Genomic DNA, 24675 nt, shown 5'->3' on the forward strand with positions numbered 1-24675 from the left:
AAGATGTCCCTGTACACAAGAAGAGGACCGTACCTAGCTTTGAAAAAATAATACCATGTTGTAATTAACTATACTGTCAGCCATATTATTCCCTTATTTTTCCAGATTATTATCTAGTTTTTAAAGGCATATGCTTTTAAAAATATATTGTGCTATGCTGAGGACTGGAGCTATCACACTGAGCATCTAATTTTTATTTTTACCTTACAGTAATATGGACATAGTAAGCAAATAAAAACAGTATTTTTAGAGTTGAACATTAATCTGTCTCTCTCTTTTTTTTTTTCAGATTCGTATCAATGATATAGTTCTCTAGAGAAAAATAAGAAAAGCAAAGGTTGGTATGATATCTTATAAATGCTTAAGCCAGAGTTTATCTAAAAGGTGTTATTTAAAGATATGTTAGAGCATTAATTCTGAATTCACTGGGGGTGCATTTGTTTAATCCAGTCACTTCTCATTATTATAGTGTCTTATGTAATGTGAGATTTTATAGAGACTAGAGAGCAAAAGATTTTTTTTCCCCAGAAATACACTGAACAGAAATACTAGTTTTTTCCCAGAAATGATATGAATAGCTATTAGCTACACATTCAGTTCCTCTAGCAGCTTCCTTGTTTTATTTTCATGGCTTTTTAAGAGGTGACTTTCAGGACAGTGTTGCTCTTCAGTCTGTGATAGCTCAAGTCAGAAATGGACAGAGGAAAACATAGCATCTATTGTGGTCTGTTTTGCTATGTGACAATTGTTCCTATTTTGTGTTTGTTTCTCCTTTAATGAGGATACAACTTTCATCGGGAGATGTATGGGTCACTTGTTAGTGTACTTAAATGCACTTAAGGCACTCCAGCAGCTGGAAATTGTGACTTGTAGTTGAATTATTTTTGCACAGCGAATGGTTTTCCTTTTGACATATTTTAATATACTTGCACACTGTGAGCAAGAGTGGGTGAACAGAAAACAGACTGTTTTATTAACCCAGCAGTCACCTTTGAGGTTTGTACATGTCCACTTTTTTTCTTGCCTTTGTACATAATCCCAAGAGACTGGTACCTGGCTTTGCTCAGAATAACAAAGTCAGGCGCAAATCTCCAAACACAATTGTTAGCTGAATGCCAACTGTTTCTTCTCATCTTCTTCTTCTTCTTCTTTTTTTTTTAACTTGAGCATTAAGAATTGCATCTTTATGGGTGAACCATAGCCATTAAAGAATGTGTTTGTTTTCTATTTCAGATGCTTCCCCTATCATTTACTAGATTAAGGATATATAATCTCAGGTGATAAAAGAAAATATTTTTGTGCATGTTTTTGGCAGAGCTTCTTTTTTTTTCTTTTCAGTTGCAAATCATTAATAGTGAAAAGAAGAGAAAAATATGTTACAAACTTTGAGCAAACTCCAATTTTAAGTGTAAGAGCAGTTAGGAGAAAAGGAGAGGAGACTTCAGTTCAGCCAGGAAGCCAGGGCCGCACACACAATTCCACATACCATTTTCATACAAACCAATGCTTCAGAGACTTTTCTTCAAGTCAGTTACCATCCTTTTTCAAGCTATATATCTTAATACATATATAGCTATGATTTCTAAGTAAATGTAGTAGGTAATCACCTACTTTTAAATTCATACATTTAAATTGTCCTCAAAAATTGAGGGGAAAATAAGGATAAAAATTCAGAGCCTCCCCTCAATTCCCAGTAATGGTTTATTTAGCAGCATGTAAATATTAAGGCAAAAAAGCATTCAAACTATTTCCTATCATCATCATTATAATAAACATTATCATTAAGATAATGCTCAGTTCAGTTCAGTTCAATCGCTCAGTCGTGTTGAACTCTTTGCGACCCCCTGGACTACAGGAGCCAGGCCTCCCTGTCCATCACCAACTCTCGGAGTTTACTCAAACTCATGTTTACTGAGTTGGTGATGTCATCCAACCATCTCAATCTCTGTTGTCTCGTCCCCTTCTCCTCCCACCTTCAATCTTTCCCAGCATCAGGGTCTTTTTGAATGAGTCAGTTCTTCGCATCAGGTGGGCAAAGAATTGGAGTTTCAGCTTCAGCATCAGTCCTTCCAATGAATATTCAGGACTAATTTCCTTTAGGATGGACTGGTTGGATCTCCTTGCTGTCCAAGGGACTCTCAAGTTTTCTTCAACACCATAGTTCAAAAGCATAAATTCTTTGGTGCTCAGCTTTCTTTATAGACCAACTCTCAACATCCATACATGACTACTGGAAAACCATAGCTTTGACTAGATGGACCTTTGTTGGCAAAGTGATGTCTCTGCTTTTTAATATGCTGTCTAGGTTTGTCATAGCTTTTCTTCCAAGGAGCAAGTGTCTTTTAATTTCATGCTGCAGTCACCATCTGCAGTGATTTTGGAGCCCCCCAAATTAAAGCCTGTCACTGTTTCCACTGTTTCCCCATCTATTTGCCATAAAGTGATGGGACAAGATACCATGATATTAGTTTTCTGAATGTTGAGTTTTAAACCAACTTTTTCACTCTCCTCACTCACTTTCATCAAGAGGCTTTTTAGTTCTTCTTCACTTTCTTCCATAAGTGTGGTGTCATCTGCATATGTAAGGTTATTGATATTTTTCCTGGCAATCTTGATTCCAGCGTGTTCTTCATCCAGTCCAGCATTTCTCATGATGTACTCTGCATATAAGTTAAATAAGCCGAGTGACAAGATACAGCCTTGAGGTATTCCTTTCCCAATTTGGAACCAGTCTGTTGTTGCATGTCCAGCTCTAACTGTTGCTTCCTGACATGCATACAGATTTCTCAGGAGGCAGGTCAGGTGGTCTGGTATTCATATCTCTTTAAGAATTTTCCACAGTTTGTTGTGATTCACACAGTCAAAAGCTTTGGCATAGTCAGTAAAGCAGAAATAGATGTTTTTCTGGATAATGTTCAGTTCAGTTCAGTCGCTCAGTTGTGTCCGACTCTTTGCAACCTCATGAATCACAGCACGCCAGGCCTCCCTGTCCATCACCATCTCCCGGAGTTCAATCAGACTCACGTCCATCGAGTCTGTGATGCCATCCAACCATCTCATCCTCTGTTGTCCCCTTCTGCTCCTGCCCCCAATCCCTCCCAGCATCAGTCTTTTCCCATGAGTCAACCCTTCTCATGAGGTGGCCAAAGTACTGGAGTTTCAGCTTTAGCATCTTCCTTCCAATGAAATCCCAGAGCTGATCTCCTTTAGAATGGACTGGTTGGATCTCCTTGCAATCCAAGGGACTCTCAAGAGTCTTCTCCAACACCACAGTTCAAAAGCATCAATTCTTCGGTGCTCAGCTTTCTTCACAGTCCAACTCTCACATCCATACATGACCACAGGAAAAACCATAGCCTTGACTAGACGGACCTTAGTTGGCAAAGTAATGTCTCTGCTTTTGAATATACTATCTAGGTTGGTCATAACTTTTCTTCCAAGGAGTAAGCGTCTTTTAATTTCATGGCTGCAGTCACCATCTGGATAATGTTGCTACTTGATATTTTGGAGCATTTTATACTATACAAAGAAGTTGCGATATCATCTTATTTGGCAATGTAAACCAATTGGTGAGCTGTGCCATGTGAATAGGAACTTTATTAAGAAGTGATAAGCTTTCTCAAGTCATTTGAAGACTTTAAAACACAAGTAAGTGCTAAAGTGTAAAGAAAGGATGCCATCTTTGAGTTGAAATTCTGGGTCTTTATTGCTGACTATGATATTGGGTCTTTTAAAGAGTTGCTTTGTTGAATTGTTCAATTTGAAATAATAATTATGTGAAAAAGTGGTTCTGAATTTTGAAAATTACTTTTTGTACAGTGTCTATCTTAGAGTGCAAACCTAGCAAATGCATTTTAGATGGAATTTTAGCACTGAAGTAGGAGGTTAAAGTACCTAACTTTGAAGTCCATTGCAGTGAGTGTATGACTATAAGGCTGCTGCTGCTGCTGCTGCTGAGTCGCTTCAGTCGTGTCCGACTCTGTGTGACCCCATGGACTGCAGCCCACCAGGCTCCGCCGTCCCTGGGATTCTCCAGGCAAGAACACTGGAGTGGGTTGCCATTTTCTTCTCCAATGAATGAAAGTGAAAAGTGAAAGTGAAGTTGCTCAGTCGTGTCCGACTCCTAGCGACCCCATGGACTGCAGCCCACCAGGCAACTCCGTCCATGGGACTTGCCAGGCAAGAGCACTGGAGTGGCGTGCCATTGCCTTCTCCCGGCTAGTGACTTTTAAAAAGGAAAACACTGAATCAATGACAGAGGCAAGACAGAAAACCATTTCTTCTGACTCCCAGTAAACTTCTAGAGTTCAGTTTAATATTTGAACAGCTACTTTTGACCAAGTTCTTGAGCTATAGTTATAGTGTACAAATATGAAAAAGAGAGACCTTGCTGCTATGTAGATTTTATAAATGTAGAAGGTAAATACATAAATACAATGAAAAGCTAAAGTACCATAGCTTTGGTGTCTTATAATTGTACATAGATTTGGTGACATCATGAAAGGCTTTATTAATGTGGAGGCATTTGAGTTGGGCCTAAAAGGATTGCTCCATTCTCAGGGAATAACTATATTAATCACATTTGCTTGTTTTTATGTTAAATCTATTAAAAGTAAGACTATTTCATTAACTTCAGGGAAAGCTTGACCATAAATGCTTATTTGTTGCAAAAACATAATGGAGATATTTTGTTTATAATTATTGCTGGCTATATTATGCTTCTCTTTTTAGTTCGTGTAACTTTCTTTTCTAAAATATGTATAATTGGGCATCTTTTAATATAAAAATTACACAAGATTCTGAGTTCTATAATCTTTTTTTTTTGAGTCCTATAATCTTTATCTTTTCAGGTAATCTTCATTATTATCCTCAAATCCTCTTTCATAAACCTAAAATTTTAGCACTTTTCAAGAAGCACCCTGCTAATACTTTCCAACATTATTCTTTATTTTTTGATAATCCAGTAGCGTAGCTATGAGCCTTATTTTTCAGGTAATAAACTGAGGCTCAGAGATTTTAAGAAATTAGCTCAAAATTGTACATTTAGAAAAAATGTTATTGTTTTATGACCATTACATTGTTGGCAGTTATTATTTGTCCATCTGGTTGAGGTTTACCACTTTCTCACTAGCTTTATTAGTGAAGACTCAGGTGATGTCCAGTAGGAACAACCCAGTTGGAAGTAGATTAAGTCACAAAGATAATATGTTGACTGCTATTACTAGGAAGGCTAGCTGATATCAGAGGTGACTGTAACAGAATACTATTGAAAGAAAAAGTGAAAGTATTTGTTGCTCAGTCATGTCTGACCCTTTGCGAGCCCATGGACTGTAGCTCTCCAGGCTCCTCTGTCCATGGAATTCTCTTAAGAAACTTCAAATACTGGTAAGGAGTGTTCATTTCTCATCTGTATTTTTCTCTGCACATTGCCAACTCCTCCTTGCAGCACACTGTGTGGGTTTCATTCTGTTTAGGCCCACATCCTCACAACTTGTCACATAGGAAAATAGAGGCTTATTTTAATTACTCAGCTCCAGTGTGAAAATTTTCAGATAAAAATTTGCTGGGATCTCATTTCCCCACTTGACCTGATCATTAAGGTGATGGTGATGATATGATCAGTTTTCATAAGTCAGGTATTCACTTTTGTGGCTGTAGGGAGAGATGGAAGGAACAATATGTTATTAGAATAAGGACAGGGGCACTTTACAGACATGGCTCCAGAAATTACTATGAGTCAGGCAGTTATTCCAGTTTGTGGCTATTAACACAGGCCATTATGGTAACCATTCTTGTTACCAAAGTTAATTTTCTACCCGTAAACACATTAACTGACTATATTTGTTAACTCACATCTTCAGCATAGGGGGCTTTGTCTAATTTTGTCCATTAAGCTGAGGTCTGTCAAATTTGTTTTGAATATATGAGGCTGGTTTGAGCCAGATATATTTTATATTTCTTAAACATTTGTTATTTATCTAAGGTAGAAAATTCTGTTTCTGACTGAAAATAGGACCAACTTCTGAAAGGAAAAGAGCTAAAAATAAAAATGTATTGGATAGTTTTTAGATTTTATATAAATAATATATGGACAGGCACACCTTATACAATGAGCCCATTTTGTCAACTTCGGCTTTTGTTAGCATGTGCTAGTGTCTCAGAGACTGATCAATGCTTCATTATGTGATAAAAATTTAATTCCTGGGTTTAAATAGCTGAGGATCAGATCTTTGTCTGACTTTATGAAGGCCTTCCCACTTTGAAGCTCTGTTTGACGTCATCAGTCAGAGCACACTTTTGACTTTTTAAATGTTGAAGCACACTACTGTAAAATAGCTAAACTTTAGTGACTCATACTGTGCTAAATGCATTTTAAATACTATGAGGCTTCTTAACATATTTAATATAAGTTTCAAGAAATATTTATAATTTATTTTAAGGAATGAAATATGGCTCTTTTAAGGTATGTGAACCAGAGTGTTCTTTAAAGTAGAACAATTATTTGTTTCTAAGCACTGTCATGAGCCAATCCTGTGCTGAATGTGAATGTAGAGAGTCTAAGTGAAAATCTCTGTCCTCTTTGTTGTTGTTTTTCAGTTGCTAAGTCATGCCCGACTTTTTGCAACCCCATGGACTGCAGCATGCCAGGCTTCTCTATCCTACACTGTCTACCAGAGTTTGCTCAAATTTATGTCCAATGAGTCAGTGATGCTATCAAATTGTCTCATCCTCTGTTGCCCTCTTCACCTTTTGCCTTCAATCTTTCTCAGCGTTTATCCTCTTAGATTGTCAATTTGACTTTGTTGATAACTTGTAGAGAGAATAAAAACTATGAGAAAACCATACTCTTTTGTTTTCCATAATGATTTAACATTTTCCTTGAATTTCTTACTCCCAATATTGTATTTTACTGGGTGGTTGTGAATGTTAATAGATGGAGAGGAGGAGATGGCTAATTTTACTGGGAAAAAATTTAACTCTCTAACCTGGGTAACTTCCTCCCTGATGCTCTTTGCTTGGCATGGCTACTAGGCTTCCTGTTAGCTCCCACTACCAAGCTGGAGATAATTAGATTCATGATCTGCCTCCAGAAGAAGCAGCATCAATGGTCAATGCCAGTGGACCTTGGACATCAGTCACAGAGCCTAGGGATCTGCTGGAATATTTGTCAAGTCATCATTTCTGATCGGCTGTGGTGACTTAACACTATCACAAATGGAAGATGAAGCAAAATCCCTCTTGTTTATGTTTCTTCTCTCTAACACTTCACTGCATGCACAAAAATGGTGTTGTCTCAGAATAGGGAATTAGGACCCTCATATTTGTCATCTTGTCTCCTTTTGTCCTCTTACTATATATATTTTTTTCTTTTGGTGAAAACATATTACTTTTAGCTTGATCTGCCAAGAACTTCCTATGTCTTCATTTTTCTAGTGTTGGCATTTGTCTTTACTTTTCTCTGGAGTCATAGGGCAGGAGGGCTGCAGGGAAAGAAGCTGGGATACAAAAAATGAAAAATCCACAAGAGGTGTGTATCAAGGATATTAATTCTGTTGGCTGTGCTGTGCTGTATTCAGTCATGTCAAACTCTGAGACCCCATAGACTATAGCCTGCCAGGCTCTTCTGTCCATGAGATTTCCCAGGCAAGAATATTGGAATGGGTTGCCATGTCCTCTGGGGGTCTTCCTGACCCAGGGATCGAACACACATCTCTTGTATCTCCTGAATTGACAGGCAGATTCTTTACTACTAGTGTCACTTGGGAAGCTCTATATTAACTCTGATGCAGAGGTAAAACTTAAAGAAAAAAAGAAAAGGCTAAAAAACCAAAAATCCAATCACAGAATCAGTTGCTAAATCTTTCACGCTTAGATCATTTTCTCCAGTTTTACTTTGGATGTTCTAAATTTGTTAAATAACCTATAGGATTTAGCCATTTCCTCCAGACATAGATTTCATTTACATTTATGCTGAAGAAATTATTGAAGTTACCTATTTCAAAAACTTCTTAAAACCTTTCTCTTTTTCCCTAATAAAACTCAGACTTAAAAAAGAAATGATATCGAGTGGCCTGTATATTATACCCAACATACTCTAAAGGCCCCTCCGCCTCTAGTGTTGATGAAAGGGATAGAAATTACAGAAACTGAACAGCTGCAAACATAAAGGGAGAACTATACGCTGTTTAGTTGGACAGTGAGTTTGAGCAAGCTCTGGCAGTTGGTGATAGACATGGAAGTGTGATAGACATGGACTGGTGTGCTGCAGTCCATGGGGTCGCAAAGAGTCAGACACATCTGAGCGACTAAACTGAACTGATGCACTGTTTATAAAAATATGTTTTTGACCAGAGTGGGGAGATGTTTTCTACAAAGTTCCCTTTTGTTTAAATGTGAGGAAAGAATGGTTGCACCTGAGCAATAGGAGCTACTGCTATCTGATTATGAGTAATGGATGAACTGAAATGGTAGCTGTGGCTTAACTAAGTTCATCCAAGTTATGATCAACTTCATAAGTCTCAAGAAGACACCCAATCCCCATGGTATTTTCTGAATAGCACTTAGTATACACCTGAGAATAGTAGCATCTAATACCCTGTGAAATATCTTCATAGCTCAAAAGCTTACTAACGGAGTAGAATGGCTCACTGAAGCCAAAGGGCGCAAGAATGGGAGACATCTGTTCTCTTGAAGACCTCAGGTATGAGATAGTTTGGCACGATGATTCTTACGATTCCTCCTTTTCAGGGCCTCTCTTGATTTAGGTAATGAAGCAGAGAGAGTGTTGCATAATATATTGTGGCATCTATAGAAATTATAATATTAATGTTTTTATTCACTTTGATTGGCCTGTAAGTTTAGCCTAATTTCCTTTTACTTATCTTGAAACATAGAAGATAGGTCACCTTTAATGTTACAATCTTCCTCCATAAAGGTGAATACTGTTGTCCATTTTCAACTTTTCCTTGTATGTCTCCTTTTGAAGCTTTTAATAAGTTATTATGGTTTCAAATTATTCTGATTTCAAATTCCAAGGAATCTTCAAATTTCTCATAGCTACTTGAGATTGCATCAGGGGGATTAACCAAAAAATTTTGTTAGAGTTTTAAAATAATATGTGTTCAACCTATAAATTTGTTTTGCTGATTCTAATGGCAACACAGCTATCATCATTAAAAATTACTTCTTAAATATGTAAGTCCAGGATATACAGAGGCTAATTATTTCAGTAGCTTCTAATAGATAAATCATGGTGTCTAGATGTGGTAACTAATCCTGTGAGTGAAATATCAAACATGAATAATTGAGAAAAGCAGGAATAGTCTGCATTTCCATTCCAAATTACACTTTTAATATTAATACATAACTATATTAAGGAAAGGTCTCACCTTGGTGTTTTGTTAATTGTTTTAGCTCACTAGATTCAACAGTTCCCAATTCCACTTTAGCTTCCTTTTAACTTTCTAGAGTTTAGATTCAAGGCACTTTTTTTCTACAACTTTATTGAGACATGTCCAGCTTGATTGCATGCTGTGTAAGCAGCAGTATGGGCAGAGAAACTTTTTTACTTTCTTGTGGTTTTATTAGAGAGAAACCTATCTGTTTTCTGCATCTTGGTTGGCTTCTGAATTGCAGCAGCTTCTCTCTGTCCATAAAGAACCTATTCCTGTTCTTTCCCCATCTCCCTGGGGCCCCGGCCCTTCTCTCCTGCTTTCCTTTGCGTCCTGTGTCTTCTCATCTCTCCTTTAAAGTGTTCCACTATCTTTCGGGCATTTGTTATCACCATGTGCTGTTTTATTTTCTATACAAATCCTCAGAGTATCTATCATGTTGGAGATTTTCACTCTTATTTATTTACTGTTTAACTGGCTCAATCATTGAAAATATATGTTACATGAGTGAATGGACCTTATTTGTGTTATAGATGCAGTTCTGGGGATTAGAACAGAGTAGGTGCTTACAAAATATTTGTTTAATAAATTGTTTCCCTTGAAAATGTTTTTGAGATTCATTGCTTCTCTCTTTTCACATCATCCTGAGGCAAATGTAACTGCTACCATGGTTTCAATAAAGTAAATGCTGCTTGCCTAAAAATATTTGTCTTCAATTTACAGCCCTCCTCTGAGCTACCCATCCAAACATCCAACTGCTTTTATCTGGATACCTCTTCAAACTTAATCCAACTGTATTAGTAGTTTATCCCAATGCGTTCACAAAAAACCAAAACAAAGACCCTGCTCCATCTTCAGAATTTTGTATTTCATAACTGGAATACCTTTCCATGCCCTTGCTCAAGCCTTAAACAGAGGTCATCCTTACATCCTCTCTCTCTTTCATCTCTGTTATTGCAAATTACTGCCTGAGTCTTCCTTATACTGTTGAGTCTCCCTCATAAATAGTTTTCAAACTGCTCCCGTCCTCTATTGCTGCAGCCGCAATCCTGTAAGGTCATCATTTCTCATCAGTGTTACTCCAGTGCTCCACATTTGTGTCCTTGCTTCCTGTCATGCTGCTCCCCAATGTTTCCCTACCATGTATTCCCAGGGATTTATCATGGTGTAAGGGTGACTGGGATACCCTTCTCCCAAGCACATGCCCAAGGAAAGCTTTTCAGTGACTTCTCATTCTTTTTAAGATAAAATCTAAACTATTTAAGTGGCCTGGAGATGACGGCCTGTCTTAATTCCTCTTACCTTTCTGGCTTTGAGTCCTCTGAAGAGTGTATTGTTGATCCTTAGGCAACTTCCCCACATGCCCCTACATTATTTCAACTGGACTATAGATAAAATAAAATTTTGAGATTATAGTCTCAAATAAGGACTTTGTATCCTGTTTTTCCATATAGACAATTGTGGATGGATGATTAAACTTTGGAAACAAATGAACATGGTAGGATTAATATCTCATGATAAAAATTATATTTCTAAAAGTTAAATTACATACAAAGGGATACCAGCAAGCAAACCTTAGAATTTTCTTTAAGAATCATCTTTGGATCTGCTCTAATACATGAACAAATGTTAACTCAGAGTTTTCAGACAATATTGAATGGCCAAATTACTTTGGTCCCCAAATTTTCTAAGTACTTATTACTTGTGTCTAATTATACTCATAGAAATTTATCTGTAACATCCTGAAGCATTTTGTAATTCTGAGATTTCACTTGATTCCTGTTAATAATTTATACTATATTTACTATGGTTCCCCACTCTAGCCCCAAGCTCAAACTGGGGTCTCCTGTATATCAGGCAGATTCTTTATCTCTGAGCCATCAGGGAAGCCCCTTTTTTCTGCAGTCAATGCTATTTTAAAAGTAAAAATTGCTTTTCTGGTTCTTGTGAACAGAAACATTTCTCCTCTTTCTCCAACTAATTATTTAGACAGTCAATTAGGTCTGCTATTGAGGCAAATAGTTTAAATAATTTTAAAACTTTAACCCTTGAAATGTGAAAGCTACATATATGTTAAATTTATTTAAAATGGTTACTTTCTGATTCTACCTTCATCTTCTTTTCTTCCGTTACAGTTGGAGCATACTGCAATTGCCTTCTTTCTTCACTGTTATTAACTTTTCCCCTTTTATCAGAAAAAGGATCTTGATTTCTTTGATTCCCTTATTGATATTTTAAAAGAACTTTTTCCCCTCTCTTGCTGTCTTTCTCAGGCAAGTCTCATCTCAATTGTACTTTGTCATTCATTGTTAGTCTTTGTGTCCCTCCTCTTATCCCAGCTTAGTTTTTTCCTCTTTTTTTGGAGAGGAGGGCTGAAAGGACGGGCACTGGTGTTGGCACATCAGTTTCAGGCCTACAGCAAAATGCATTCATTTCAAATGGAAATTGCCATTTATATCAAAAAGATGAAGTTTCTTGATTTCAATAAATTGAAGTCTTATGTAATACATTTTCATCTAAAGACATTTTAGAATAGAACTTCTAAATAACTAATAGCTGGAAAATTCGGATCTTGGGCTTTAGTTGCTGCAGATAAGGAAAGACATCTGCTTCAGTGCCCCCATCTGGCTTTTACGCATGCATTTCAGACTCAGCGTGCTCTTGTTCTTTCTTTATGTACGCCCATCTGCTTGTATGGTGTGTTCCCACCCTAACATGTTTTCAGACCCTTGCCATAGGGCAGAAGTGCCAAGCAATTATTTGTTGAGATAGATAGCCCACATAATACTGTAAGTGACATCTGTTCTGTAAGAAATCCCTCCCTTGTGGCAGCAATGTCATATTGGCAGCTCATAGGAATATCGGAATTGACATACACAGGAACAATTGAATGTTTCATCTTGTCCTGAATTCTCACTCAGAAAGCATCCAATACCAGATGCTTTAGAGGGTCATGTAACCCCCTGACTCTTTCTCTTGTTCTCTCTACACCTATGATAATTGGCAATACTATACTATGGGGAAAATTTCTTCCTGACCCCAGCTGGTAACCAAATTATGCCCTAAAGCATGAAGATTGGCATATTTTAATGTTTATTGTAGCAAAGATGGTGAAAAGGAGATTTTTTTCATATTAATGTTCTTACTAGATTGACCTAAATAATAACTTGAATAATAAATTCCACCAATTACTCTTAATAACATTATTTGGCACAATTACAATGACAGATGAACATTTTAATCTTTTTAGTGTTGACCTCCATGTTTGGCAATTAGTTCTTGTTCTTTAAACTATTTCAAAAGATGATAAGAAAGACAGTAGAAGTCCACAGTGCTTTGAGACTTGAATGTTTGTATTAAGGTATAATTGGTAAACCTTATATTCATTGGTTCTGAGTAAACTCTGCCAATTTATTGATCTTTAGCCATTTGATATACAGAAAGCAGGCAGAATTTGAAGCCAAAATCAGTAGTGGCAAATTAAAAATATGTTATGTAAGGTGGGTCCTGAATAAATTCACGCTTAATTCAATTTCCCAAATCTACATTGATATTGTTACTCTCTTTGGTGATCCTCATAACACTATGAACAACTTCAAATTTTAAAAGGTTAGACTGTATTAACTGTGAAGTGCCTTCTGCCTTCAAAATTAAAGTCAAAAGTACTCAATTACATAATTAAATCAACTCATTTACATACATTTAAATAAGATTTAATCATTTAGTGATAATAGGCTATATCAGTTTTGTGTGTTGCAATACCTACTGCTGTGAAAATTAGTGGTCAAAACCAACTATTTTACCTCGTTATGATTCTCTGGGTCAGCAATATGGGCAGTTCATTTTAGTGATTCCTTTGCTGCTAATTTTGCATAGCACCTGGTGACTGTCCTGGGGATTGATGTTTAAGACACCCTCACTCAAGAGTCTGGTTGTTGGTATTGGCTGTCTTTAGCAGGATAACTTGGCTTCTTCGTACCTAGCAGGGTTCTTAAAGTAGGAAGAGACTGGGTCAGCCTTAATGTGAAAGTTATTTTAAACTTCTGTTCTGCATGATGTCTCATTGGCCAACCCAACATGGCTAAGCCCAGGATCTCTCCTTCCTTTCTTCCTTCCCCTCTCTCTTTCTCTATTGTTTTTATCTGACTTCAATATCAGGATAATACTGACTTTGTAATAAGAATTTGAAAATATTACTTTCTCATCTGTTATCCAGAAGAGATTATGTAGCTGGTTGTTGTACTGTTATAAATGCTCAGTCATGTTTGACTCTTTGCAGCCCCATGGACTATATAGCCCACCAGTCTCCTCTGTCCATGGGATTTCCCAGTCAAGGATTCTGGAGTGGGTTGCCATTTTCTACTCCAGGGGATCCTCCTGACCTGGAGATCGAACCTGCGTCTTCTGCACCTTTTGCACTGGCAGGCAGAATCTTTACCACTATGCCACAATTCTTACTTATTGTTTGCGGATTTCTCCACTGAAGCCATCTGGGTTTAGAGATTATTTTTTTGTAAGTTTTTAATTCAGAAATTCAATTTTATAACAGATATGGAGTGTTGAAATCACTCGTTAAATTGATTTGTCTTCTCTTCTTTTTGGTTCTGTTAGTTTTTGTTTCATGTATTTTGATACTCATGTAGGATTACTATGTCTTATTGGTTATATGACCCTTGCATTTTCTAGGACATCTGGGAAGATGCTGGAAAGCATTTGTAAAAGGGAATATCCTTGGTTTGTTTATGATCTTAGTGAGAAAGCTTTGAGTTTCTCACCATTAAGTATGATATTAGCTGCAGATTTTGTGTAGATTTTTTTTTTATCAGGTTAAGGAAACTCCTCTTTGTTCTTAGTTTGCTAAAACTTTTATCATGAAAGGGTGTTATATTTTGTCAAATGTCTTTTTGCAACCATTGATATGATTATCTGATTTTTCTTCTTCAGCCTTAAAATGATAGGCTACATTAATTGATTTTCAAATGTTGAACCAGCTTTGTGTACATGGGTTAAATTGCGCTTGGTCACAAAGTATAATTATTTGTATGCATTGTTGGATTTAATTTGCTAATATTTTGTTGAAAATTTTTTCATTTATGTTCATAAGAGATATTTATCTATAGTTTTCTTTTCTTGAATTGTCTTCTTTGGGTAATGCCATCCTTATACAATGAGTTAGGAAATAGTCCTCTGCTTCTGTCTTCTGGATGAAATTGTAGAGAATTGGTATAATTTCTTTCTTAAATATTTGGTAGAATTTACCAGTGAGCACATCTAGGCCTCATGCTTTCTATTTTGGAAGGTTATTATCAATTCAATTCATTTAATGGATATGGGTCTATTCAGATTGTCTATTTCTTCTTATGTGAGTTTTTGCAAATTATGTCTTTCAAGAAATCAGTCTATTTAATCTAGGTTATCAAATTTGCTTATAGAGTTTTTATAGTATTTATTGCCTTTTTATGTCTATCAGCTCTCTAGTAATGTTTCTCTCTCATTTTTGATATTGGTAATCGTGCCTTTCTCTTTTTGTGTCTTTCTCTTTCGCTTATTGCTTTTGTTCATATCTTCAAATAATCAGCTGTTGTTTTTATTGATTTTTTTCCTCTGTTGATTTCTTATTCTCAATTTCACTGATTTTAGCTCTAACTTATTACTTATTTTCTTTTGGTTACTTTGGATTTAATTTGCTCTTCTTTTTAAAATTTCCCTTAGATTATTGATTTTAGATTTTTTTTAGTCTCCTCATTCAATGCTATGTATTTCCCTCTAAGCACTGCTTGGAAAAGGAAATGGCAACCCACTCCAGTATTCTTGCCTGGAGAATCCCACGGACAGAAGAGCCTGGTGGGCTGCAGTCCGAGGGGTTGCAAAGATTTGGACACAACTGAAGCAACTTAGTATTGCATAATCACTGCTTTCACGGCATCCCATAAATTTTGATAAACTATATGAGTCCCTTAGACTGCAAGGAGATCCAACCAGTCCATTCTGAAGGAGATCAGCCCTGGGTGTTCTTTGGAAGGAATGATGCTAAAGCTGAAACTCCAGTACTTTGGCCACCTCATGAGAAGGGTTGACTCATTGGAAAAGACTCTGATGCTGGTAGGGATTGGGGGCAGGAGGAGAAGGGGACGACAGAGGATGAGATGGCTAGATGGCATCACTGACTCGATGGATGTGAGCCTGAGTGAACTCCGGGAGTTGGTGATGGACAGGGAGGCCTGGCGTGCTGCTATTCATGGGGTCGCAAAGAGTCGGACACGATTGAGCGACTGAACTGAACTGAAGCTTATTTTCATTTAGCTTGAAATATTTTTTTACTTGTTCTTGAATTTTCCTCTTTGATTCATGTATTATTTAGAAGCATGTTGCTTAATCTCTAAGTTTTTGGGGATTTCACACTATCTTTCTTTTGTTGATTTTTAGTTTAAATTCACTGTGATCTGAGGAAATACATTGTATGATTTCTATTCTGTTAAACTTGTTAAGATGTGTTTTATGGTCCAGATATTGGTAAATGTCCCATGTGAGCCTGAGAAAAATGAACATTCTGCTATTGTTGATGGAGTACCCTACAGATGTCCACTATATCCAGGCAATGGGTAGTATTATTGAGTTCAAAAGAAGACTCTTGAGAGTCCCTTGAACTGCAAGGAGATCCAACCAGTACATTCTGAAGGAGATCAGCCCTGGGTGTTCTTTGGAAGGACTGATGCTAAAGCTGAAATTCCAGTACTTTAGCCACCTCATGCGAACAGTTCACTCATTGGAAAAGACTCTGATGCTGGGAGGGATTAGGGGCAGGAGGGAAAGGATGACAGAGAATGAGATGGCTGGATGGCATCACTGACTCAATAGACATGAATTTGAGTGAACTCCGGCAGATGGTGATGGACAGGGAGGCCTGGTGTGCTGCGATTCATGGGGTCGCAAAGAGTTGGACACGACTGAACTGAACTGAACTGATGTTTTTAGTGATTTTCTGCTTGCCTGGATCTTTCCACTTCTGATTGTGGGATGTTAAAATCTGCAACTATAATAGTGTATTTATCTGTTACTCCTTGAAACTCATCAGTTTTTGCCTCATGTATTCTATTTTAAGGATTGCTATATTTTCTTGGAGAATTGACTCCTTTCTCATTGTGTAACACCTCTCTTCTTCCCTGTTAAGTTTCCTTGACTGAAGTTTACTCTGGTGAAAATTAGTATAGCTACTCCCACTTTCTATTGATTACTGTTAGTATGGAATATCTTTCTTTATTGATTTACTTTTGATATATGTTAAGTGAAGTGAAAGTGTTAGCCACTCAGTTGTGTCTGACCCTTTGCGATCCCATGGACTATAGCCCACCAGACTCCTCTATTCATGGAATTCTCCAGGAAAGAATATTGGAGTGGGTTGCCATTCCCTTTTCCAGAGGATCTTCCCAATCTTGAGATTGAACCTGGGTCTCCGGCACTGCAGGGGGATTCTTTACCATCTGAGCCACTGGGGAAGCTCAGGTGGTAAATAAATATATATGTTTATTTATTTATATGTTTATTATACAAATATAAATTTATTTATTATATATTTATTTATATAATATTATTATTTATATACTATTTATATTTAAAGTGAGTTTCTTATAGACAGCCTAGAGTTGGGTCTTGTTTTTGTTCCTCTTTGGAAATCTGTTTTTTAATTGATGCATATAAACCATTGTTGGGCAAAGTAATTATTAATATAGTTGGATTAATATCTACCATATTTGCTTCTGTTTTCTCTTTGTCATCTAGTTCTTTGTTTCTGGTTTTCACTTTCACACTTTTCCAACCATTTGTGGTTTTCACTGAGCATTTTATATGATTATAATTCATCTCCTTTTCAAGCATATTCATTATACTTAAATTTTTTTTAATATTTGACCTAGAGTTTGCAGTACACATTTGCAAGTAATCCAAGTCAATTTTCAAATAACACTGTATCACTTTACAGTAGTGCAAGTACCTTATAATAACAAAATAGTTCTAATTATTCTTGCTCTTTATATCTTTGCTATCATCCATTTCACTTACATATAAACATACACATAAATACACAAAAATTATAAAACATTGTTGTTATTATTATTTTGAATAAACTGTTTTCTGTTAGGTCAATTAAGAATAAGAAAAGCAAAAGATTTATTTTACCTTCACTTAGTTCTTCTCTGATGCTCTTTCTTTATATAGATCTGAGTTTTTGACCTATAGAATTTTTCTTCTCTTTTAAGAACTTCTTTTAACATTTCTTGCAGGGTAGGTCTACTGGCAACAAACTTTCTCAATATTTGCTCGTCTGAGAAAATCTTTACTTTGTCTTCACTTTAAAGGATAATTTCACAGGATATAGGATTCTGGGTTGGTGTTGTTGTTGTTGTTGTTTTTTTGCCTCCCAACACTTTGAATGTTTCACTCTTTTTTGCTTGCATGTTTTCTAAAGAGAAGTTGATGTTAATCTTATTTTGCTCCTTTGTAGGTAAGGTTTTTCTATCCTATGACTTCTTTCAAGATTTTTCTTTGTCTTTGATTTTCTAAAGTTGAAACATGATATGCCTAGGTATAGTCTTTTAAGCATTTATCCTGCTTGATATTCTGTAAGCTTCCTGGATATATATTTTGGTGTCTAACTTTGGGAACATGTCAGTCATTATTGCTGCAAATATTTCTTCTGTTCCTCTTTCTCTTCATTCTCCTGGTATTCCCATTACCATGTACATTACACCTTTTGTAGTTGTCCCATAATTCTTGAATACTCTGTTCTGGTTTTTCAGCCTTTGTCTACTTTCCTTTACAACTTTGGAAGTTTACATGGTCATATCCTTAAATGCAGAGATTCTTTTCTAAGTTATGTCCAGTATGGTAACAATTCTGTCAATGGCTTTATTTTTGATACAGTTTTTGATTTCAAGCATTTCCTTTTTATTCTTTTTTAGCACTTCTACCTCTCTGTTTATATTATCTACCTGTTCTTACATGTTGCTTGCTTTTTCTACTAAAGCATGTAAATCAATTTTTTTTTTAAATTTCTTGGCTTTATATAACAAATCCTTGGCATATTTTATTGTGGATCTGACACATTTAATCTCCTTGAACTTTTTTTTTTCCACCTTTAGTATTCCTTATAATTTTTTGTTTTTGTTTTAAAGTGGACATTATGTATTACATGAAAGAATCTTCTATAAAAATGTCTTCAGCAATATAGTGGTAAGCTGTAGGAGTAAGGGAAACATTTTAAAGTCTATGATTAGGTCCCAGTCTTTTGGTGAACTTGTCTCTGTACTGCACTTCACACATCCTTAATCTCCACTTCCACATATCCTGGTGGGACAGAATGGATAGGTGAGGCTGAAGTGTATGTTTCCTTCTCTTCAGTAGGTTAGGATCTGGTAAAGTAGTCTCTTGTGAGGGAAGGTCTTGTTAAGAATGATAGAATGCTCTAGTTTATTTTGAAATAAATAAAGCAGAAGCAGGAGGGCATTTGTCTCTGATTATGCACTGTGAGAACCTGGTGGGACTCCTGGGGGTAAAATTCACGAATGTGGGAAATCCCTTTATGTCTGGGTTCCCTCAGAGCTTTTACCACAGTCCTGTACTCCCTGAGTTTCCAGTGATTCACCAGTTACAGTCCAGGTGTTTCTACCATGCTTCTGGTGCCCAAGGAGGTTTCTGCTTATGGATATCTGCTTGAGTAAGTTGTGATTCTTTGTATTCTGCTTATCTATCCCTCCACTTCGGGTGGCAGGCAAGAGTTTCCTGTGACTTCATGTTTTAAACATATCTAGGAGGAATTGTTTATTTTTTAATTTGTTCAGCTTTTTACTTATTTTTAGGAAGCTACTTCTAAGCTTCTTATATTTGGACTACAAACCAGAAGTTAGGCACTTGTTTTTGTTTTGTTTTTTGCAGTTGGTATAGTGGTATTAGTGAAATATTTTTTCATTTCAATGAAACAGAAATATTTCACAGAAATAAATAGGTTTTGAGGTGAGCTAAGGCAACAAAGTTTTGAAAATTCAGTGGTTTTATGGTTAAATATTAAACTGCATTTTGAAAAGGTCAACCTTTAAAAGGAATATTAAGTAACCAACTTTGTATAATAAATTCTATAAATCTTGGATACAATTTAATGATATCTTTGCAAGTGGGTATTACACCTGTTAATTAAAGTTGAAAAAAAAAATAACCAACAGCCTCATTATTAGTAACTATAAGTAGCAATTCATCTGCTAGATATCCCAGGCATATATATTTAAAGCACAATGTGCTACATAAAATCAGTGATAGTCAGTTTAATTAGCATCTGATGGGAGTTAGCAATTTAACTTCAATTTACAGCATAAAGGTTAGGTGTGGTGAGCTCATTCTATAATACTGGTGTTATTGTAATAATGAACAGTAAATTGACCACTGAATAAAAAATAAGAATAGAGAAAAACCATCCATAAGTTTGGTAATCTTTAAAGCTACTACATACCAATAAAAAAGTATTCTGATTTTTAATTTTAAAATACATTTGTCATTATATGGTAGTGCTTGCTGCTTTAGTCATGTCCGACTCTGTGCGACCCCATAGACGGAAGCCCACCAGGCTCCTCTGTCCCTGGGATTCTCCAGGCAAGAACTCTGGAGTGGGTTGCCATTTCCTTCTCCAATGCATGAAAGTGAAAAGTGAAAGTGTAGTCTCTCAGTCATTTCCGGCTCTTAGCGACCCCATGGACTTCATTACTAGGCTCCTCCACCCATGGGATTTTCCAGGCAAGAGTGCTGGAGTGGGGTGCCATTGCCTTCTCTGGAAAGCTAGGCTAGTCCTAGACTAAAAAAAAGTGATCTCATTAACAGCAGTTGGTCTTAGCCCTCTGAGTTAAAACTAATTCTGATTTTTATAAAATTGTCCAGGTTACCAGATGTTGAGGCAAATTCTCTGTAGTATTTATAATCTCATATTCAGGAATCAAGATAATTTGTTCCTTTTTACCTCCTTAATGTAAAACTACTTCATATATTATTTTGTTGATCTCCAAACTATCTCAGCAGTTCTAAAATGTGTTCTTTATCCTTTTAAATACCTCTCATGATATTTGCTTTTGTAAACTTACCTCACTTTATAATAAATTCTGTCAATTTGTACAGTTTGGGGGAAAAAAGGAAAATGAAACAAAACAACAACAAACCCCTGTGTTTTGCAACTATCTTAAAAATTCTATCTATCTCATGTTAAGTGAACGTAGTTAAATTTCTGATATTGACCTTTTTCTGGGTGGGGCTATGTCTATAACAAATTTAGAGCTTGTATTCTTCCTAATTTATATCTACCTATGCATGTATTTCTTCAATTTAAGTCTGAATTCGGCAATAAGGAGTTCATGATCTGAGCCACAGTCAGCTCCTGGTCTTGTTTTTGCCGACTGTATAGAGCTTCTCCATCTTTGGCTGCAAAGAATATAATCAATCTGATTTCCGTGTTGAATATCTGGTGATGTCCATGTGTAGAGTCTTCTCTTGTGTTGTTGGAAGGGGGTGTTTGCTATGACCAGTGTGTTCTCTTGGCAAAACTCTATTAGCCTTTGCCCTGCTTCATTCTGTATTCTAAAGCCAAATTTGCCTGGTATTTCTTGACTTCCTACTTTTGCATTCCAGTCCCCTATAATGAAAAGGACATCTTTTATGGGTGTTAGTTCTAAAAGGTCTTGTAGGCCTTCACTGAATGGTTCACTTCAGCTTCTTCAGCGTCACTGGTCAGGGCATAGACTTAGATTACTGTGATATTGAATGGTTTGCCTTGGAAATGAACAGAGATCATTCTGTTGTTTATGAGATTGCATCCAAGAACTGCATTTTGGACTCTTTTGTTGACCATAATGGCTACTCCATTTCTTCTAAGGGATTCCTGCCCACAGTAGTAGATATAATGGTCATCTGAGTTAAATTCACTCATTCCAATCCATTTTAGTTCGCTGATTCCTAGAATGTCGACGTTCACTCTTGCCATCTCATTTGACTACTTCCAATTTGCCTTGATTCATGGACCTGACATTCCAGGTTCCTATGTAATATTGCTCTTTACAGCATCAGACCTTGCTTCTATCACCAGTCACACCCACAACTGGGTATTGTTTTTGCTTTGGCTCCATCTCTTCATTCTTTCTGGAGTTATTTCTCCACTGATCTCCGGTAACATATTGGGTGCCTACAGACCTGGGGAGTTCCTCTTTCAGTATCCTATCATTTTGTCTTTTCATACTGTTCATGGGGTTCTCAAGGGTTCTCCTGAAGTGGTTTGCCATTCCCTTCTCCAGTGGACCACATTCTGTCAGATCTCTCCACCATGACTTACCCGTCTTGGGTGGCCCCACATGTCATGGCTTAATTTCATTGAGGTAGACAAGATAAAGGACAGAAATGGTATGGACCTAACAGAAGCAGAAGATATTAAGAAGAGGTGGCAAGAATACATGGAAGAACTGTACAAAAAATATCTTCATGACCCAGATAATCACGATGGTGTGATCACTCACCTAGAGCCAGACATCCTGGAATGTGAGGTCAAGTGGGCCTTAGAAAGCATCACTATGAACAAAGCTAGTGGAGGTGATGGAATTCCAGTTGAGCTGTTTCAAATCTTGAAAGATGATGCTGTGAAAGTGCTGCGCTCAATATGCCAGCAAATTTGGAAAACTCAGCAGTGGCCACAGGACTGGAAAAGGTCAGTTTCCATTCCAATTCCAAAGAAAGGCAATGCCAAAGAATGCTCAAACTACCACACAATTGCACTCATCTCACATGCTAGTAAAGTAATGGTCAAAATTCTCCAAGCCAGGCTTCAGCAATATGTGAACCGTGAACTTCCTGATGTTCAAGCTGGTTTTAGAAAAGGCAGAGGAACCAGAGATCAAATTGCCAACATCCGCTGGATCATGGAAAAAGCAAGAGAGTTCCAGAAAAACATCTATTTCTGCTTCATTGAGTATGCCAAAGCCTTTGACTGTGTGGATCACAATAAACTGTGGAACATTCTGAAAGAGATGGGAAAACCAGACCACCTGACCTGCCTCTTGAGAAATCTGTATGCAGGTCAGGAAGCAACAGTTAGAACTGGACATGGAACAACAGACTGGTTCCAAATAGGAAAAGGAGTATGTCAAGGCTGTATATTGTCACCCTGCTTATTTAACTTATATGCAGAGTACATCCTGATAAACACTGGGCTGGAAGAAGCACAAGCTGGAATTAAGATTGCCAGGAGAAATCTCAATAACCTCAGGCATGCAGAGGATACCCCCCTTATGGCAGAAAGTGAAGAGAAACTAAAAAGCCTCTTTATGAAAGTGAAAGAGGAGAGTGAAAAAGTTGGCTTAAAGCTCAACATTCAGAAAACGAAGATCATGGCATCTGGTCCCATCACTTCATGGCAAATAGATGGGGAAACAGTGGAAACAGTGTCAGACTTTATTTTTTTGGGCTCCAAAATCACTGCAGATGGTGACTGCAGCCATGAAATTAAAAGACGCTTACTCCTTGGAAGAAAAGTTATGACCAACCTAGATAGCATATTCAAAAGCAGAGACATTACTTTGCCAACTAAGGTCCGTCTAGTCAAGGCTATGGTTTTTCCAGTGGTCATGTATGGATGTGAGAGTTGGACTGTGAAGAAGGCTGAGTGCCGAAGAATTGATGCTTTTGAACTGTGTGTTGGAGAAGACTCTTGAGAGTCCCTTGGATTGCAAGGAGATCCAACCAGTCCATTCTGAAGGAGATCAGCTCTGGGATTTCTTTGGAATGAATGATGCTAAAGCTGAAGCTCCTGTACTTTGGCCACCTGATGGGAAGGGTTGACTCATTGGAAAAGACTCTGATGCTGGGAGGGATTGGGGGCAGGAGGAGAAGGGGATGACCGAGGATGAGATGGCTGGATGGCATCACGGACTTGATGGACATGAGTCTGAGTGAACTCTGGGAGATGATGATGGACAGGGAGGCCTGGCGTGCTGTGATTCATAGGGTCGCAAAGAGTTGGACACGACTGAGCGACTGAACTGAACTGAACTGAGACAAGGCTGTGGTCTGTGTGATTAGATTGACTAGTTTTCTGTGATTATGGTTTGTGTGTCTGCCTCCTGATGCCTCTCACAACATCTACCATCTTACTTGGGTTTCTCTTACCTTGGACGAGGGGCATCTCCTCACAGCCACCCCTCCTGACCTTGAATGTGGAGTAGCTCCTCTTGGCCCAACTTCATGGGAAATAGATGGGGAAACAGTGAAAACAGTGAGAGACTTTATTTTTGGGGGCTCCAAAATCACTGCAGATGGTGATTGCAGCCATGAAATTAAAAGACCCTTACTCCTTGGAAGAAAAGTTATGACCAACCTAGATAGCATATTCAAAAGCAGAGACATTACTTTGCCAACAAAGGTCCCTCTAGTCAAGGCTGTGATTTTTCCAGTGGTCATGTATGGATGTGAGAGTTGGACTGTGAAGAAAGCTGAGCACTGAAGAATTGATGCTTTTGAACTGTGGTGTTGGAGAAGACTCTTGAGAGTCCCTTGGACTGCAAGGAGATCCAACCAGTCCATTCTAAAGGAGATCAGCCCTGGGTGTTCATTGGAAGGACTGATGCTAAAAGTGAAACTCCAGTACTTTGCCCACCTTATGAGAAGAGTTGACTCACTGGAAAAGACTCTGATGCTGGGAGGGACTGAGGGCAGGAGGAGAAGGAGATGACAGAGAATGAGATGGCTGGATGACATCACTGACTAGATGGACTGAGTTTGGGTGAACTCTGGGAGTTGGTGATGAACAGGGTGGCCTGGCGTGCTGCATTTCATGGGGTCTCAGAGTCCGATACAACTGAGCAACTGAACTGAACGGAACTGAGCTCATGCATGTATTTTCCTTACATCTGCTTTGATATTGTTTCACTATTAAAGCTTCATAAATCAATGAAATTTTAATAGTTAGAGAAAAGGTAGAATCTCTTTTTAAAATAGGTGTCAAGAAGATCCCCTGGAGAAGGGAATGGTAACCCTATATTCTTGCCTGGAGAATTCCGTGGAAAGAGGAGCCTAGCAGGCTGAGCAACAGGACAAAGTGATAAAATTAAACAGAAACAAAAAACAAAAGCAAAACGCCTCTAAAACCATATAGCAGGATAAGTCATGTATTTAATTGTAGATTCCTACTGCTACTGCTGCTAAGTCGCTTCAGTCGTGTCCGACTCTGTGTGACCCCAGAGACAGCAGCCTCCTCTCCCTGGGATTC

At 37.5% G+C, this 24675-nt stretch overlaps 1 protein-coding gene across 2 annotated transcripts in view; it reads left to right on the top strand.

Moving 5' to 3' along the window:
* The window catches only part of TFEC (transcription factor EC), a 224374-nt gene that overhangs the window by 42646 nt on the left and 157053 nt on the right, over positions 1-24675 (top strand). For both annotated transcript variants that reach the window (XM_069587955.1, XM_069587952.1), the window contains exon 2: positions 290-337. The gene's annotated coding sequence lies outside the window, so the exon portion shown is untranslated. The remainder of the gene's footprint in view (positions 1-289; positions 338-24675) is intronic.

The sequence above is a fragment of the Ovis canadensis genome, chromosome 4 (genome assembly GCF_042477335.2).
Source record: "Ovis canadensis isolate MfBH-ARS-UI-01 breed Bighorn chromosome 4, ARS-UI_OviCan_v2, whole genome shotgun sequence".
NCBI classification, from domain to species: Eukaryota; Metazoa; Chordata; class Mammalia; order Artiodactyla; family Bovidae; genus Ovis; species Ovis canadensis.